Consider the following 17,144-nt stretch of genomic DNA (forward strand, 5'->3'; position numbering starts at 1 on the left):
GGAGAGAGAGAGAGAGAGAGAGAGAGAGAGAGAGAGAGAGAGAGAGAGAGAGAGAGAGAGAGAGAGAGAGAGAGAGAGAGACCATCACCTCTTCAGAAAAAAGCAAATGCCTTCTGAGTTCAGAGGCAGAGGTGGTAGAGAGCAGGAAATTGTTTCATTGGACCCTGCTCTAAGGCCTTGGGGCCAATCGGAATGTAGCTGTCATTATGATGTCATGTCTGGCTGATGCAAACATAGACTCCAATAGAGGCAGGGATACCTTAAAATAGTGAAAACAAGTTGTCTATAAATATGATTTATCCAAAGCCTTATTTTAAAAGAATCTGAAATACTTGTTATTATCAGTTGAGGTGAAAATGCATTGTTCTCTAACACTAACATATTATTATCACAGAATAATTCACATACAGTAGCAGAGGGTGGCCTGTTATGGTAGTCACTAACAATCATTATATAATAATATGAATCTTTACAGCATCCCTCAGAAACACCAGTTCTCAGAACGTTGCCACTTCATCACAAATTACAGTTAGACACTGTATATGACTGTTAATGTAAATTGTGTTTATGTATAGTAAATTTATCTAAGCTTTATGCCTAAATCCAGATCATAGAGTATACATGCAGTACAGTAGGGGTCAGTATGACATTTAAACATACTACAATAGATATTGCTCATAAATTATGGGTGCATAAATACAGCTTTTACTCACAAAAGGTGTCCAAAAATGACAAAAAAGGCACTCAAAAATGGATGTTTTCATTCAGGTCCTGTAGAGAAACAGATTCAGGTGTCAGACGAAGATGATTGTATTTTCAGCGGATGTACAGTATATAATCTGGGCACTTTCATACAGGCTTTTACTGCATATAAAAGGAGTCTGTGAAAGTCAGCACCACCACTGCGACACTATGATGGATCGTCCATTTTGATTCTCTATTCTAAACTGTACTTTCTGTCCAATTTTACCTTTTGAAACATCAATTTTTACCTGATGCACTTATTCATCAGAAAAACACTGAAGGTTACAATGTCCCACTAATGTCCCTTGGCGCTGGCACGATTTAGAAAATTTTGCTTTTTGAATCAAAAATATTAGCTCAGAGAATCATTTATTGAACCTGACTGTAAATTATATCATTACGCCAGTAGGTGGCAACAAGGTGGTGTCCTTTTATCAATTAAAAAGGAATCACTCATGAGTCAGTAACGGGTCATGAACATACAAAATGAATCTTATTGTCCTTTATCAAATTTGCATGTCTACACATCCACAAAAAGACAAAATTACAAAGCAGAATCTGTTATGAATCTACAGTACGTTGAGCAATTTTTTTGTCAATTTATGGTCTTTTTGAATGAGACTGACTCGCAGCCTTTGTTCATGAATGTTAGAGATCACTTGTTGAGTGCCACTGACATTCAAAATCAATCTTGAGGCCTACTCAGCAGTCCATAACAAGAATGATTCATTCACTTAAAAGATTTCTTCACAACTAATCCCGTCATCTCTCTTCTTACCTGCCCTCCCCTCTTTTCATCCAGTTTTCCTCTTTCCCACCCTCGAGGAGGCAAGCTGATTGTTTGACTTTTCCGGTCCGCCACGGTGAAAACACAACAGATGCATCTTCCCGGTTCAATTACGGTAGTTCGGGCCACATCAACTCCTCCTCATAAAACAGTCCATCTATCCTGCCGACAGTCTGGCGGAAGACCACGGGGTGGGAGGGGGCACAGGGGGTGTGCACTAATGAGGGAGCCAGAGGGGACTGTATGATTGACAGGATGAGCTTCAGTCCACCAGGGTCAAAAAGGAGTACGGTAAGGACATTAAACATGGGCAAGACCATTCTCAGGGCACTGTAGTCATTTATTTTTTTAAGGAAGGGGCCCTCTGTGGCTGGGTGAAAATTATGATTGTAATTTTCTGAGGGCTTGAAATACGGCACGGCCAATTTTTATTGCACAGATTACCTGTCATTTAACGTCCTCCGTTCAGACACGCAACCGAGGGACTTGAAAAGCTATTTGAAACTGTGAGTCTTTATAAAAACTTGTATGAATATACAATATGAATTCAGTAATTATAGTGAGGATTTAAAAAGCAAGTAGGGGTTGGTGCCTTGCTCAAGGGCACCTCAGTCGTTACCCGCCGGCCCTGGGAATCAAACCGGCAACCTTCTGGTCCGAGTCTGACTCTCTAACCATTAGGCCACAACTCCCCCCAAACTATTTTGAACTATTGCCTTACATACATTTTTCATCATAATTCACTAACTTATGGTACCTCGATGACTTTGAAAAGGCCAAGTTAACCAATAATCAAACATCTATTTAGGCATTGTTATTGACTAATTCTGTGTAAATAATGCTGCAATCAGTTAGTGCAGTAACAAAGCATCCAAAATTATAGAAAATAATTATAGATTTGAAAAACAAACGCTCGACTTACAAAAAAAAGAATGGTGTATCCGAAGGATAGAAATTCTCCACTACAAACTCAAATTCAGGCCTATTTTTGTATGCAGAACAGTCCTCATATTCTATTAAATTCCTGAAGGACAATCAAATTCCCTACTGCACATTTCCCATTTGAATATCCTGTTTAACTCAGATTTATGTCACATTACGGACTTAGAATGGCCAGCAAATGCCATTTCACGCTGCCTTCAAGTGTCTCGCCTAAGGGCACAACAGTGGTAGCATCACAATATAAAACAGCACTCTACGAAAGGTTGAGTACTTCCTCATCTCCTCCCGTCATGAGAACGTTCCATCAAAGACTTTTACAAACAAACAAACCAAAAAACAAAGAGCGGCGAGTTAGCTGTGAGCTATTCTTGGCAATGACAGGGATGAAGTAATGCTAATTTAGCCACGACCTTTTAATGAATCACTGCCACGTAAAGCTCATTTGATGAACACCAGGGCGTGCTCGCTCACGCTAGCTGACATTAATTACCGCGGAAACGGGGTGAGACAAAAAAAATGACTTGAAAGATCTATTTCTGCACTGATCATTACTGCCGGTATATCTGAAACAAGACATTTACGAACAATCTGACACATCTGATTAGGATCAAAATGAGAGGAAGGTGAAAGTTAGAAATGTATTTTGTGTGTGTGTGTGTGTGTGTGTGTGTGTGTGTGTGTGTTTGGGGGCGTACATGTTGACTAAACAACCTTTATGGCAATACTTTAACAAGCCGGAATTAATGAGATTCATAATTATCAGCTACTCCCTGCTTTCCTGTGTTATCGTGCACTGCATGAACTGTAATTGAAACACACACACAGTTTTAAACACCTCTTATTTGCGCGTTACAGAGTCTACTGGTGCCCGACCCCGGGGCAAGGTTGTGTCACAGTCACCCAGTGTGACACATTGGTCACAGGGCTTCACACATCTGGTCTACTGGTTCCCTGTCCTGGACCCTGGGCCAACCTGCCCCATGGACCCTACTGTGACAGCAGCAGCTGGGGCTCAAACGCCCCCATAGATTCTTGTGGGTAGGTACCCTTGGGGAGCACCCTGGATTAAACAGAGGTCACCGAGTTACAGCCATGATGCCCCTAAGACACACATTTGCAGTGAACCAATGCCCCACTCGACCAAAAACAAATGCCACAGTACAAGAGCTAATATCCCTTTAAACTAAACAAATAAATAAACAGCCATAATAAAACTTCAGCTCAGAATTTTTATGTGTTTGAACTATAAAAAGGTAACAGACTAGTTCAAACAATACAACATGACTTATGGATCCGTAAAAGTTATGCTATTTGTGGTTTCCCTCCAGATTTGACTAGGTGGGTCACAATTTTTATTTAATAGTTGAAGTGGTCAGTGACCTGGAAAATTCTGTAACCTACTGCCTCATGGGGTGGTAACGCCAGGCGGGCGTTGTGGGGCCACACACAGACGTGTGATAAAGCCCTAAGCCTCTTTCCCAGACATCTCTCCTGTCCCTGGAGGTGTCCGGAGAGTAATAGAGCAGATAAGTATTCTGGAGAGATCTCTTGAAGCCTTCGCACTACCTGGATCATTCCACGGCTACAGCACAGGTCACTTTACCTGTCAGACAAACAGAGGAGCAGCCTGGGCCAGGTGAGTGACATATTCAATTTTCAATTCAGTCCAATTTTTGCACATGCAGTGCGGTCTGAAGAGCCCTTCTCAGACGCTTTTAACAGAATTTGTCAGTTCAAACCTTTTAAAAAACATGAATAGTGACAACAGACAGAACAAATTCGCCATGGCAACAATGAGGACGAGTCCTGGCACTGTCCAAATACGATCCCCACGTCCCCTCAGCCACTGATGCTGAATGACTAGATAGGTCAAAGGAATATGGCTGATAGTCGACTCACACTGAGGGTAAGATATGAATTGTCTATGACTGAATCTTTGCACAAAGGATTTAAAAAGAGAGCTTGCTTTTAGATTAATAGGATGCAATTTTAAAGTTTTTAGAAATATTCTGCTGCAAATAAAACTGGGGAAAAAAAACATAAAAAAACTACATTTTTCTCTTGAGTTTTAATTCTGTTGGCGCTCGTGCTGACAAACCAGTTCATCATTTTATTCAAAAGAGTTGCGACCTTCATGTCACCGTCATGGCTGCAAACTTTCTTTGGAAAGATTTTGAAGACATTCAAAGATATAGACATTTCCTGTACACAGATATTAAAGAAGCAAAAAGAAAAATAGAAAACTTAAATGACTTCAGAGGATTTATTGTTTTAAGTCTGCTCACATAAATCTTTTTTGTATTTTCCAAGAAATGGTCAAATTGATCAGCAAGGCTGGGAATAAACATTATATAAATATTATATGAGCCTTCTGTAGTTGTTTCTTGTTTGCAATTTTTAAAACATATTTTCAAATATTTCCAGTTGGAAGTTTCTGAAATATTTTCTCGCAATAAATGTTACATAAAAATCAACATGGAAAAAACTGAAAACAATTTATTATATAAATATATTTGTTATTTAAAATAATTAGATACAATATGTTTATTGAATTAACATTTTTATTAATGTTGTTAATATAAAAAAAACATGTAATAATGTAATTGCGCAAAATCATATTTTATATTTTAATATTATATTATGTTTTACATATTGAAATTTTATATTTTAATACATATGTTGTGTAACATAACTAATTAAAATAAATTTAAATTGGTAAAAAATAATAGCTAAAAATAGCTATTAGTAATTTTTTTGCAAGTATCATTTACTGCATGAAGTAATGGTAGGTCCAAATCCCAGCTCAACTGACCCAGTGTCATCATGGTTCAGTCTATATCTCAGTCATGGGTGAGCAGCCTTATGCATAATGATTTGATTATGTCCATCTCATTTTACACTCATAAATCACCAGGGTCCAGCAATGAGGATTTTATTTAATTTCACTTCACGGGAACATCAGTGCACGAGGGATTGAAACGGACAGTCAAGTGGACAGCACTTAATGCTTAAGAAAGACCTAATGAAAAGAGATCCCGAGGTCCGCGGCAGAATGCGCGTCTCGTGGTCCGGCCTTTGATGATGGATGATGCGCACAGAAGAAGCATTTCAGCCTGCACTGAAGTACATTTCCTCAATGTTTTTAGTCCAAACATCCATTTTGAGCACCTGACACTGTTATTTATCAAACAGCGGCTCGGCAAAGGGAACGCTTTGTATTCTGCTGGATTTCACGCGGTCATTATTTTACAGGCCAGGCTTCATGTATCCGGTTTGCTGAAAATATTGTTTGCTTTCTCCCGCTTTCATCCACAGGCTAGAATTCATAGATCTTGCTGTAATAAAGCACAAAAGCATCAAATAGAAAATAAGCCAAGACCGAGAAACAAGCAAGGCAATACACAGAAAACCGGGAGAGTAACCACCAGCTTTACACCTCCATGGGAACAGCGCACGTTTGTCCGCCACTAAAAAAAGTAAAAGCTGCACATCATAAGTGAGCTGTATTACAAATGTACAGAATTTATCTCCTGTCTGTGCAAAAACAAACCACCATTTCGTACTTTCATTTGCGAAAAATGAACACCAAATATGGCTTTGTGAAACCAGAGACCGTTTTCAATACCTTGCTACACATATAGAGCTCGTTAATCAATGTCACGCTGCGTTGATACTTGCGCCACATCTTGGGAGGATCGCTATAGTGCGTTCAATGCTGTGTTTTGTTTCTCTTGCTTGATAAGGAAATATAACTAAGGTAGGTCAGTCTTGCTGTGTTAAAAACTGCAATAGCATTACTCAGAGTCGTTCAGGAAAAGCCCATGGTTCTTTCACTTTCGATTTCTCCATACATCAAACAAAACAAGTAATGGTACATATCAAATCAACAATAGCAGTGGAGTATTATCCTCCCAAGATGGTGGCGCCACTGCAACATGCAACATATAGGCGTGACGTCAGCTTCACATTCTCCATATCTAAAGCAGCTTTTATATGTTTAAATGACTGGGGATTGGAGAAGATCATTCAAAGGCAACGTCTACGTGAAGCTCTGAAGGTCTGTCCTTCACAAAGCCCTGCTCTTGATCTCACCGAAGAGTTTTTAAAACCCGAAATACACCACCAGCCCTCCTGTGAATAACAGGAGTGATATCAATGACAAAGTTGCCGTGGTATCGGTGCTGATATGAATAAGGACATTAGGTGGTGGAATAATTTGCCGATAGCTCGCTGGAGGGGAAGAAAGGAACGGTGTCACTCAGAGGGAACAAAGGAAATTAATTAAATTTGTCACAGCAACAATTCGGTGACTTTGATTAGGCGACTGCTTGGCAACAAAACAGAGACTCATTTGAATTCTTTGAGTGTAAACAGTGAACAAAGATAATGCTTGTCAACACTTGGAGCAAATATTATTGGTGCGTTTAGCGTGGATCCGGGAAAGAAGGACAATCAGAGGACATTTAAATCACTCTCTCATTCTTAAACGCTCACACATAAACAGCTGAACAAGTGCACGTGATGCTATTCTTTGGTCAATATTTTTAGATGACCTTCAGTCACAAACTATGTATTTTGACTAAGAAAGCTTAACAGAATGTGGCAAGTTTCCAGCAACATTAATTTAAACTAAATTTGAAAGACAGGAATTTCATGTTTAACGTTTTAGTTAATAGTTAGTATTTATAGAGTTCAGATGCAAAAGCTATAAGTGCCGTCTGACATTTTTCTTCTAAAATTATTATTTTTATCAAGCTCTGAGGTTTACATAAAAAATATTTTACTTTAATGGCAAAGAGGACACATTCATTGCCATTAAAGTGAAATTACTGAACCTAAACATAAAAAACTAAAAATAATAAAACGCTAATTTTAGAAGGAATTTTCAAACGGCACTTAGAGGGTTTTTTTATCTGGACTCTTCATTTATATTTATGCATTTGGCAAAACTTTTATTCAAAGTGACTGACAGCACATCGTATCAAACTCACTAGGAGTGGCTTGGTATCACCAAGTGGGCGGAGCTAGAAAGTTGGGTAACCAAAACTCAGTCCATAACCGTTGCGTATCGCCCCGTTAGCAAACAGATATACAAAGTATTTAAACGCCCCAAAACAAAAGAAACACGTTCTCTTGTGTGACTTTATAGGCTTGTAGTGAAGAAAAAGGTTTTTATATGTGTGCACTGCAGTGGTGTGGTTCAGGAACCTGTCAATAGTTTGACTATAATATTACTCTCCCCTGTTCCCAGCGCTCTTCCAGCAGGCCCTTCTAAAACAATGACTCACGATCATTTAAAGTAATCTCTCCTCTGGGATTGCCTCGATATGATGATGCAGTGCTTTCTGGAAGAAGAACAGATAAAATAAAAGCACGTATAGTAAAGTTCAAAAACACAAACGGGTCCCTGGACGCCTGGGAGTTCTGCCATGCATCCCGATATGATGCCCAGCTGAAAATGCTGACGTTGGCCCCCACCGACTCATTTGCAGCCTCTGATGGTACTTCATAAAACACACAGCGTTGTAAATCTGCAGGACACCACCATAAACAACGGCCGAGTGGGGAAACTTTAGAGAGTTCTACATTGGCCAATAATAGCTTTGTTAGACTCGCTTTTGATTAATCTCTTTGTTTTGGCGCCACACACGCTTACACACAAATATCAGACACTGCCAATATTAGATCTCATGCAGGAAGTAGCTGGTGCCGGCACCCCAAGTGTGTCATAGCAGACATCAACTTTTTGCAGTTATTTTCCTGCTAGAAGGAAATGCACATGCTGAGAGCAATCACCCAACTTTAGTGAATTATTCCTGCGTTGACAGAAACATCTACGGTCGCCTCTTACTCAGATCATGATTAATGCGTGCCACTGACCTGAAGTGGGCCGGACACATGGTCCAGTTGGCTTATAGTCTTGGCACGGCACAGTAGCGCATGCCGATTCGGCGCAAGTCGGGAGAGTTTACGGGTGAATGGGTGTGGTATTCTTTATACCGCATATCTCTTCCTGAAGGAAAGAGAAATTAAAGTGACTTGATATTACTCTCCCGTTTCCAGGAAATAAACATGCGTGCACGCACAGGCATTTACAAACATGCACTGATGTAACCTAATGGTATTTTCTACCCCTAACCACACCCCTTAACCTGACCCTCACAGAAACCTTGCATTTTTACATTTATAAATAAGCAAGTTTCATATGTTTATTGAACACGAGGACCATGGGCTGATCCCTATACCATGTATGTGGATCTCAGGTTTGACATGGATGGCTAATGGAGGCTACACCCACACACACAAGTACGGTCTTATTTAGTTCAAATCAAACCCAAGCAGACAACCACTGGTTTCAGCGGGTTGGCAGTTGAATGTGGCATTTTGGTTCTTGCTGGAATTGGTCCTGGAAGGGTCGACAAGCTACATCAGAGAATATAAAACGGCTCATCCTGATACACAGAGAAAAAACGTCTGCCAGCCTTCAGACTGTGACTGAACATATTGTGCGCTTCACTAATGGTGTGGACCTGGAACAACGAGTCATGACTGCAACTGAGAAGATATGATGTTAGATAAAAATCAGGGATTTAGGAGATGGAAAAAAGGATATAAGATATACAGTGTGAATACTAAAAACACCAGATTTAAAGAAAAAACAAACATTTTAGGGAATGTAGCAAACTCAATAAAACGGAAGGAAGGAGGCGGGAACCGGCGAACAATCAAACATATTTAATCCAAAATAAATACACAAAAAATACAAAAAGGAACAAGCCGGCAGCCCCTCGCGGACGACTGCCGGCAACACGAACATAAACAAAACTTAACTAATGGCCGGGCCCGGTTCTCTCTCGCCATCTACTCCTGTCGCTCAGCCTTTTATGCTTCCGATCTCCTCTGTGGGAGATACGAGGCCGGTGTGGCGCCCAGCTGACGCTCATTATCAATCACATCACCGGCCTCGCTTCCTCCTCCCACGGCTCTCGTCACACCTCCCTGTCTTTGGTGTGTTATAAGTTGCCCATGCATGTATTAGACACGTAAAATTGCAAAAATTAAAGTGTCGGAAACAAAAGAAGCATTCTATCTAAAAGCGAATGCTCACCCAGACCTGCCTGAAACGCCTCGTGTAACCACACCCCCACAAATCTACATTAGTTCGTGGTATGATTTGACTAAGACCGCTCAAATGTATACGCAAGTAAGGTGGGCGTACCTGTCAGTACAATTGCTTGGTAACCTGATGTTCCAAATATGGTAAGAGGCGTTACATTTCCATCACAAGCTTGCAGTTTTCGACCAATCACTACGCACTGGTTAACTGGCCAATCATAGCACACCTCGCTTTTCAGAGCCATGAGCTTTGTTAAAAATCTGCACGTTTCAGAGAGGCGGGACAAAGAGGAGATACAAACATGCACAGTATGTGGAAAATACAGCGTTTTTGAACCTTAAATCGTGTATACACATTGCATTACATCTAAAACAAACAATAATATTCGTTTTAGCCGTGTCATATCACCTTTTTAAGATGCATAATCTGATGTAATTTAACAGCTAGTATTTAAGCATTAACCTTCAGATGTATTACAAAGAAACGTTTTCTGTTTTCCAGAGATATTGATTCGGCCAAAATAATAGAAAAATACAATTTAAATAGGTTTCAATTGGTTCGCGTAAGATAATGAATTATCACCTGATGCTTCAATATAAGGTATGTTTTTTGAGATGTTACAAGTGCCCCATAGTCTCTTGGACCCTTAGTAAAGCTGAAGATGAACATTCAAGAGGAGGTCATTCATGTAATCCAGTCAATCTGATTGGATAAACAGTTGCTTACGTCACTCCTTTGAGAATTCTTGTTTACCTCGGTCTTCCTTTTTGTAGACCACAAGGATCTTAAAGGAACAGTTAACCAAAAATTAACATGCTTTCATCACTACTCACCCTCATATCATTCCAAACCTGTATGACTTCCATTCTTCCGCAGAACACAAAATAAGATATTTTGAAGAATGCTGTTAACCAAACAAGTTAACCACTGAGATATTTGTCAAAATATCTTATTTTGTGTAGCACACAGGATATTTATACAGGAACTTTCATCTTGGGTGATCTCTTAATCTCTTTAAAGCTTTAAACTTTTTTAAGGCGTTTTAGAAGACAGAACACAAGGGTTCAATAAATGAATCTACATCTATGAGTTCTAACGTCTATCCCCTGCACATATACTGTATACATCATGCGAATTTTGCCAATACAAAATGCATGACAAAGATATGTATACACACTGCAGATATGGACTGCAATTCGATCATGCTTCATCGAGATGATGAAAAAGAAGGACGATTCAGGAAAAACCATTTTGGATGGATCATACTTCATATGCCCACAGTCTGGGAGCAGCCGCTCTCCAGGGACAAGATATGTGCAGTAACCATAGAAGAGCTGACTGCAATGTGAAACACTTTTCTGTGTATTTATCTGAGTGACAGGACAACAAAAGACAAGGCTGTTGCATGTTTATTTATCTCTCTATATCAAAACAAGTTATTGTATGCTTTAGCAAAAATGAAAAATCATTTATTTCCGGCAAAACAGAGAGGAAAAAATACATTTTAGTATGTTTTTATCCTTTGACAAGAAAAATGCATCAATCTGCTTGATTGCGTATTGTTGGAAGCTCCAATCTTGATAGCAAGATATTGGATTGATATGTTTGGGCACATATTGGCATGTCACAAACAGCACCCCCAAATAGATCATAGCACGTTTTAATAAACCGAATAAAAAAAATGTTTCCTGAATATGAATACCGTCATCTCTATCACCTGAATTGTCACTACTCTGCAGAACCGGTAAATGTGTCCTGTTTGCCAACTTGATTTGAATATTATAGAAAGTGAATTCAATTAAAGTGTCCCTGAATTGGCTTCAATGTTTTTCAAATAAAGAGGAATGTGATTGTGCGGCGTTTAGATTGAAGAGTCGCTCGCGGCAATTGCTCTCAAAGGGGAAAACAGTCACTCATTTTCCTGTCTAGAATCGATAACTTCTTGCGAAGATTTTCCAAAGGTGTCACTACGAATCAGAGCCGAACAGGTGATTGATCATGTCGGCGCTCGGATTGGTGAATAAAAGTCAGATATTGTAAATGAAGTCATTTGAAACTTGCATCATTACCGGACTAACTAAATTAGGATCTGATTTGTATTGAAAAACTTGCTATGGCTCAGACAATTCAGATAAGGTAGTATAATATCAACATAATTTGTGCCAGCACATAGCCACTGTTATAGCATTTTGATATATAATGTTCTTGTAATGGGCTTTACTTTGGACACAACATTCCGACGAGTATTTGCCAAAGCTACATTTCAAGCTGAACTGGATAGAGAAGCAATTATGTTGGGCGACAAACCAAAAGTTTTTGAACAGGTCCCCAATTAGACAAGAAACAAGAAAAGTGTGTAATTTCTGTGCCAGTAGTAAGACCAAAATCGAATTGCAAAAATAGTCATTGTTTCATGTTCATCACCAGCCTAAAGTTGATGTTGCTGTGTCAGGCTGTCCAGGATGCTCAAATACAGCATTGTTTTTATAAAAGCACAACAAACTATGCACTGACAACTCAAAAACATACTAAATGTACATTATAAGTTATGCACATTATAAGAGAGGCATATGATGAATTATCATAAAAACATGACAATATGCAAAAAAGTCTTCACTTTTAAAGAAAGAAAAAAAGATGTCAAATGACTTGGATTCATCTACTGTTGAAGCCTGTCAGTCAATTCATCTTATATTTTCCCACTAAACAATCTTGATCAGTTTTCTGTTTGTACAGAGAAGGTGCTTCTGGTCCAGCAGGCCAGCCTGTCTTACATCTTTCTATAAACTGACCTTCTGTCTGCAGGCAGGCTGATAGATGCTCATTCTGTGTTGGAAATGACACTGCAACTCGCCCTGCTGGTCAAACACCTAAAACAGTTTAGGGAGAGATTCTATTTTAAAAAGTCCCTGGGAATCGTGTCCTTGGGGACGTTCAGCAGATTGTTTGTGCTTTGGTCTACGAGTATGTATCATAGCCGCTTCATAAACATGCCTGATGTGTTTTCATTTCTTCATATAGAGTATTTTGAACAAGGGTCTGTAAGAAAAGAAAAATATGTGAAGTGTTCCTTTGCAAAAACTCAGTTTTTAATGCTTTTATTGTGCATTCCAAGTAATAGCAATCAAACTGCAGTTGGGTTCTTTTGATCAAGTAATAATAATAAAAATACAGTTAACACAATAAAACATGATAACGTAATATAAAGAACATGAGTTTTCTCTTCATGTACACCTACGTCAAATTCCATAGATTTATCAAATTTAATACAAAACATTTAAAGCCATCTGTTAGAAAAAAAACAGAACATTGCTATGAAACACAAATAGTGATTGGCTTTGAGTGCTGTACAATAATACTAATAATAGCTCAATAGTGAGGCCATAGCTTAACATGGACAAGAATAAACCACCACTAATGACCAATGAGCATCACGTACCAAAACTGTTACGGTATATTAAGATGTACGTGCAATAAGAAAGTGAGTAAAACTGGTTTTGAATCCAGTGCAGTCATTTTAATCAAATGATGTTTGTAGGATTATACATTAATTGGCAAGTGATATCATTTCAGCCCCTTACTGTGCCTATTATCTCCGTAAATCCGTTCCCGTGTTCTCATAGCCACTTAGACAACACAAACATCTGTTACCTGGGGACCTGGAGAATGCTCAGAGTTCTCCATCTCAACCAAGTGACCTGAAAGTACACGGTTTGAAATCTGCCATCTGTACTCATGGGCTTTCAGTTCTAGATAGTATTGTTTTTGAGCCAACGTGAAGAATCACCCATGGAGACACAGGAAATGACAACAAAAGTATCTTTGGTTGTGGACATTCAGTTCTGGATATAGCTTAAGCAAAGATATTAGAAGATGGCACCGTACTACTATGATGCGGGAAAATGCAATGTTCTACAGACGGCAGTTCTGCCTTCAAGTAAAAACAGCCAATCATCAATTGCAAAAGACTAATGTACAGTGTTGCCAGCTGAAAATGGTTTTCGCGTATTTTAAGCCTAAGAAACGATTTATTTCATTCAGTTTATGTCAGGTTTAATTGTTAGTGAATTTCTAAATACACTGTATTCTGTACATGCACACATACACAAACACAGTGATGACATTTCTGTTTGGACCACTGCCCTTCCATCAGGCCAATGGGTTTAGTGACGATTGCTCAATTATGAAATTCAAAGCCGTTGCTCTATTTCCACATCGCAAAGTCACAGAGCTGCGAAATCTGCGGACGAGACTACACTAGGGAGAAAGTTGGATCAATTTCCTGATCCCAGAAATCCAAACACACTCAATCCTAAAGTCTAGAAAAATCCAAATATGCCTGGCCGGGCCCAGCGAGGGGCCACATGACATCTGACTGTGTCCTTTCCAGTTGTCAGACTAATATTAGACAGAAGCTCTGAGGACACAGAGACTGAGAGAAAGGGAACAATTTACTGCCTTCAAATCCAGGAGAGATTACTTCCTCTCCCCCCCACCAAATCTGTGACTACACCAGACTAGACTGACCTTTCAGCAAAGTCTCAAAACATGGTGTATGGCGACCCTGTGATGGATTAAGAGTTATATGTTCTGGAGGAAAAAAGTCAGTGAAGAAACGAAGGAAGGAAGGAAGGAAGGCTGGTTGAGGTGGCCATGTCCTATATCACTTATCGCTGAAGGCTAAGGAAAAGGTGAGAGAATGTCTGATTCATCTCGTGGGCCCTTGTAGAGACAAGCTATTCGTCAAAGTTTGTCATTGGCTTGGAGGTAACCTTCCGCACTGAGATGGAACCAGAGAGAGACATGGGAGGGGGATGTGGATTGTCATTTAGACTCCATTTACGAAGCATCTATCATTGCTCTGACATTATGTGCCATCAGCCCTGGCCAAACATCACAATATGATCAAGGAGTGGCCAAAGATCGCAGGCATCAACGTTGAAAAGTTAACTGGGTAAAAAGTTTGCCCACAGGGCCAAAACTCACTATATTCAACCCGGTATGAGTTTTTTCGGGCGTTCTGAATGTGGTCTGGATATTAGCAAAATAGAGAATATCAATAAAAAAAGTTTGTCTCTTCGTTTTCATGCAGTATGACCCAGGATGATTTTCATATTCGCAAAAGAAAACATGAAAATGTTTTAATTTTAACTGTTTAACTTATTGATAGCATCCAAAACATAAATCATCTTAAAGATACAAAAATTTGAGACAAAACTTTACAAATCCTCAAGACTTTTGAGGTTCCGCCACAGTAAATCAAATTCAGCACAAACAGCCAATCGCGCCGTAGAACTCTTGTTTTTCAGTAAATGTCACACTAAAAAAATATTTTTAGCACCGGATAGGACAATGTAAGTAAACATATTATACTGCATAATAAAATTAATGTAAAGGCAGCATATTTAACGAAACTTAATATTAAATATTGGTCTTCAACATAAAAAATATTTGATATGCTTTCATTATGTCAATGTTGAACAAATTAGGTTAAAAAAGTGTCTTAAAATGCTGCTTTATGAAAAAGGATGATGTCATTTCCACTGAAAAAGGAAATTAGTTAGGGACATATTGCATGGCTCCTCCCCCTTTAAAACAGCCAATAGCCTTTCATTTACCTCACAGCCTGGATTTCAATGAGAAGCTTTGATTGCCTGTATCTTCTAAATTCAAATTTGTAGGGTTAAATTTGTTTTAGACCACGCTAGATATCTCTCCAAAAAGAAAGGCAGAGTTCATAAGGGTTTATTAAGGGTTTAACTGGAATGCAGTCCATTTAATGGCAATGAGAGCATTTCCCTCCCCTGTGTCCCGGCCAGGGGCTCTTGATGTGCTCGGTATAAGAGAAGCTCCCCGGGGACAGTTAGCATGGCTGCAGCTGTCTGAATAGATTTGCAACTGTCATGCGGACGGTCAGTGATGGAATAACTGCGAGGTCCCTAAACACTGTTGACACCACGCAGCGGCTACGTGTTACTGACGACACTCAACCTGTGTTCTGCTTATTTTCATCAAATCACTGTCAAACGCGCAGGGAAAACAGGCCTACGCGGCTTATTGTGACCCGTTTATGGCTCCTACCCTCCAGGCTTTGTGCATTGTACTTGACCCCATCAGTGAAGGGACTGCTCATTTCATTCTCATTCTTCAGCTGTTTCTCTGCCATTGTAGGTTACAGCAAGTTAGAAGGTACTGACTGAAACGTTAAGTTGCTGTCTAATCTACTAAGACTTTCTGAACTAAAGCTTTTTATTTCAGATGACTATGTTGATATAAACTGAACCAAGTACGCGCAGGGAGGGGGGGCGAAGGGGGCCCCTGCTTCTTTACCCAAAGTGCCCTTTTCACGAACGGGGGACACCCCCCCCTGAAAGGCATTTGTGACCAGCCGGAATCCGAGGGCAACCAGACGAAACATGGTCACGCATGGGCGACTGGACTGGACTGGACTAAACTGAACTTAACTATGGTGGTACCCACTCATTTCTACTATATGGACACAAAACCAATGGAAGTCAATGGGTACCACCGTTAAAAATTCTTAACATCCTTTAAAATACCTTCTTTTATGTTCTTCAGAAGAAAGAAAGTCATAAAAGTTTGAAATGACAAGAGGCTAAGTAAATGATGACAGAATTGTAATTTTTGGGTGCACAAAAACAAATGAAGCAGAAAAGAGACAACAAAAACACACCTACTAATATAATGTATAACTTGATCCACTGTATGTCACTTTGCATAAAAGTGTCTGCCAAGTGCGTAAATGTAAATGCAATATTTTGCTCAATAAACAATTTTATTGCATGCATCTTATTTGGTGTGGTAGCATTATGCTACATTTACATAAAACTACTAAACATAACTGATCTGACAACAGAGTCATTTAACTAAATATCTTGCTATAAACAAGTCTGTGCAGAGACTCAAATCAGTGAATCAATATGAACTGGTTCATTCGCATGAAGTGCCTGATTCACTGATTCACGAATTCACTAAAAGAAGTTCACTTGTCTGTAAGACTGTACGCAAAACCAAGCAACACAAAACGGCAACATACTGTCTATTTTTGTAGTGTGCACTGTAAAAACAGTTCTGTACTGTGGACACAACATTTTCCCATCATCGCTCAATCACTCTCATTTTCTCGGCTCCTGTGTCCCGCAGACCCAATCATCTCCGTCCAACGCAGATGATGTAATATTCAGCAAGCCATCACTTATCAACATTAAAAGGCCGTTACGGCAAACGCGCGCCTGAGCTTTCCGACACTCCTTGCTCTAACCCACCTTCACATAACAAACACATCCATAGTTATTTACATGCCACCTACGGGTTTAAATAATGGATGTCCATCTTCTGTACATCGTTCCGGGCTGTTGGCTACTGTAATTTATCTTCACGACACTTACTGCATTCTGCATGGCTGTGTCTCTGGTCTCGTGGGGAAAGTGAAAAACATCACATAAACACAAGAAAGGTAGTAAAGGAGATAAGTGACAGCGTACTATTACCGCAAATTCAGTATATTTACTCTTTAACCCACCAGTCGCAGTG

Source organism: Triplophysa rosa, linkage group LG20 (assembly GCF_024868665.1).
Source record: "Triplophysa rosa linkage group LG20, Trosa_1v2, whole genome shotgun sequence".
NCBI lineage: Eukaryota > Metazoa > Chordata > Actinopteri > Cypriniformes > Nemacheilidae > Triplophysa > Triplophysa rosa.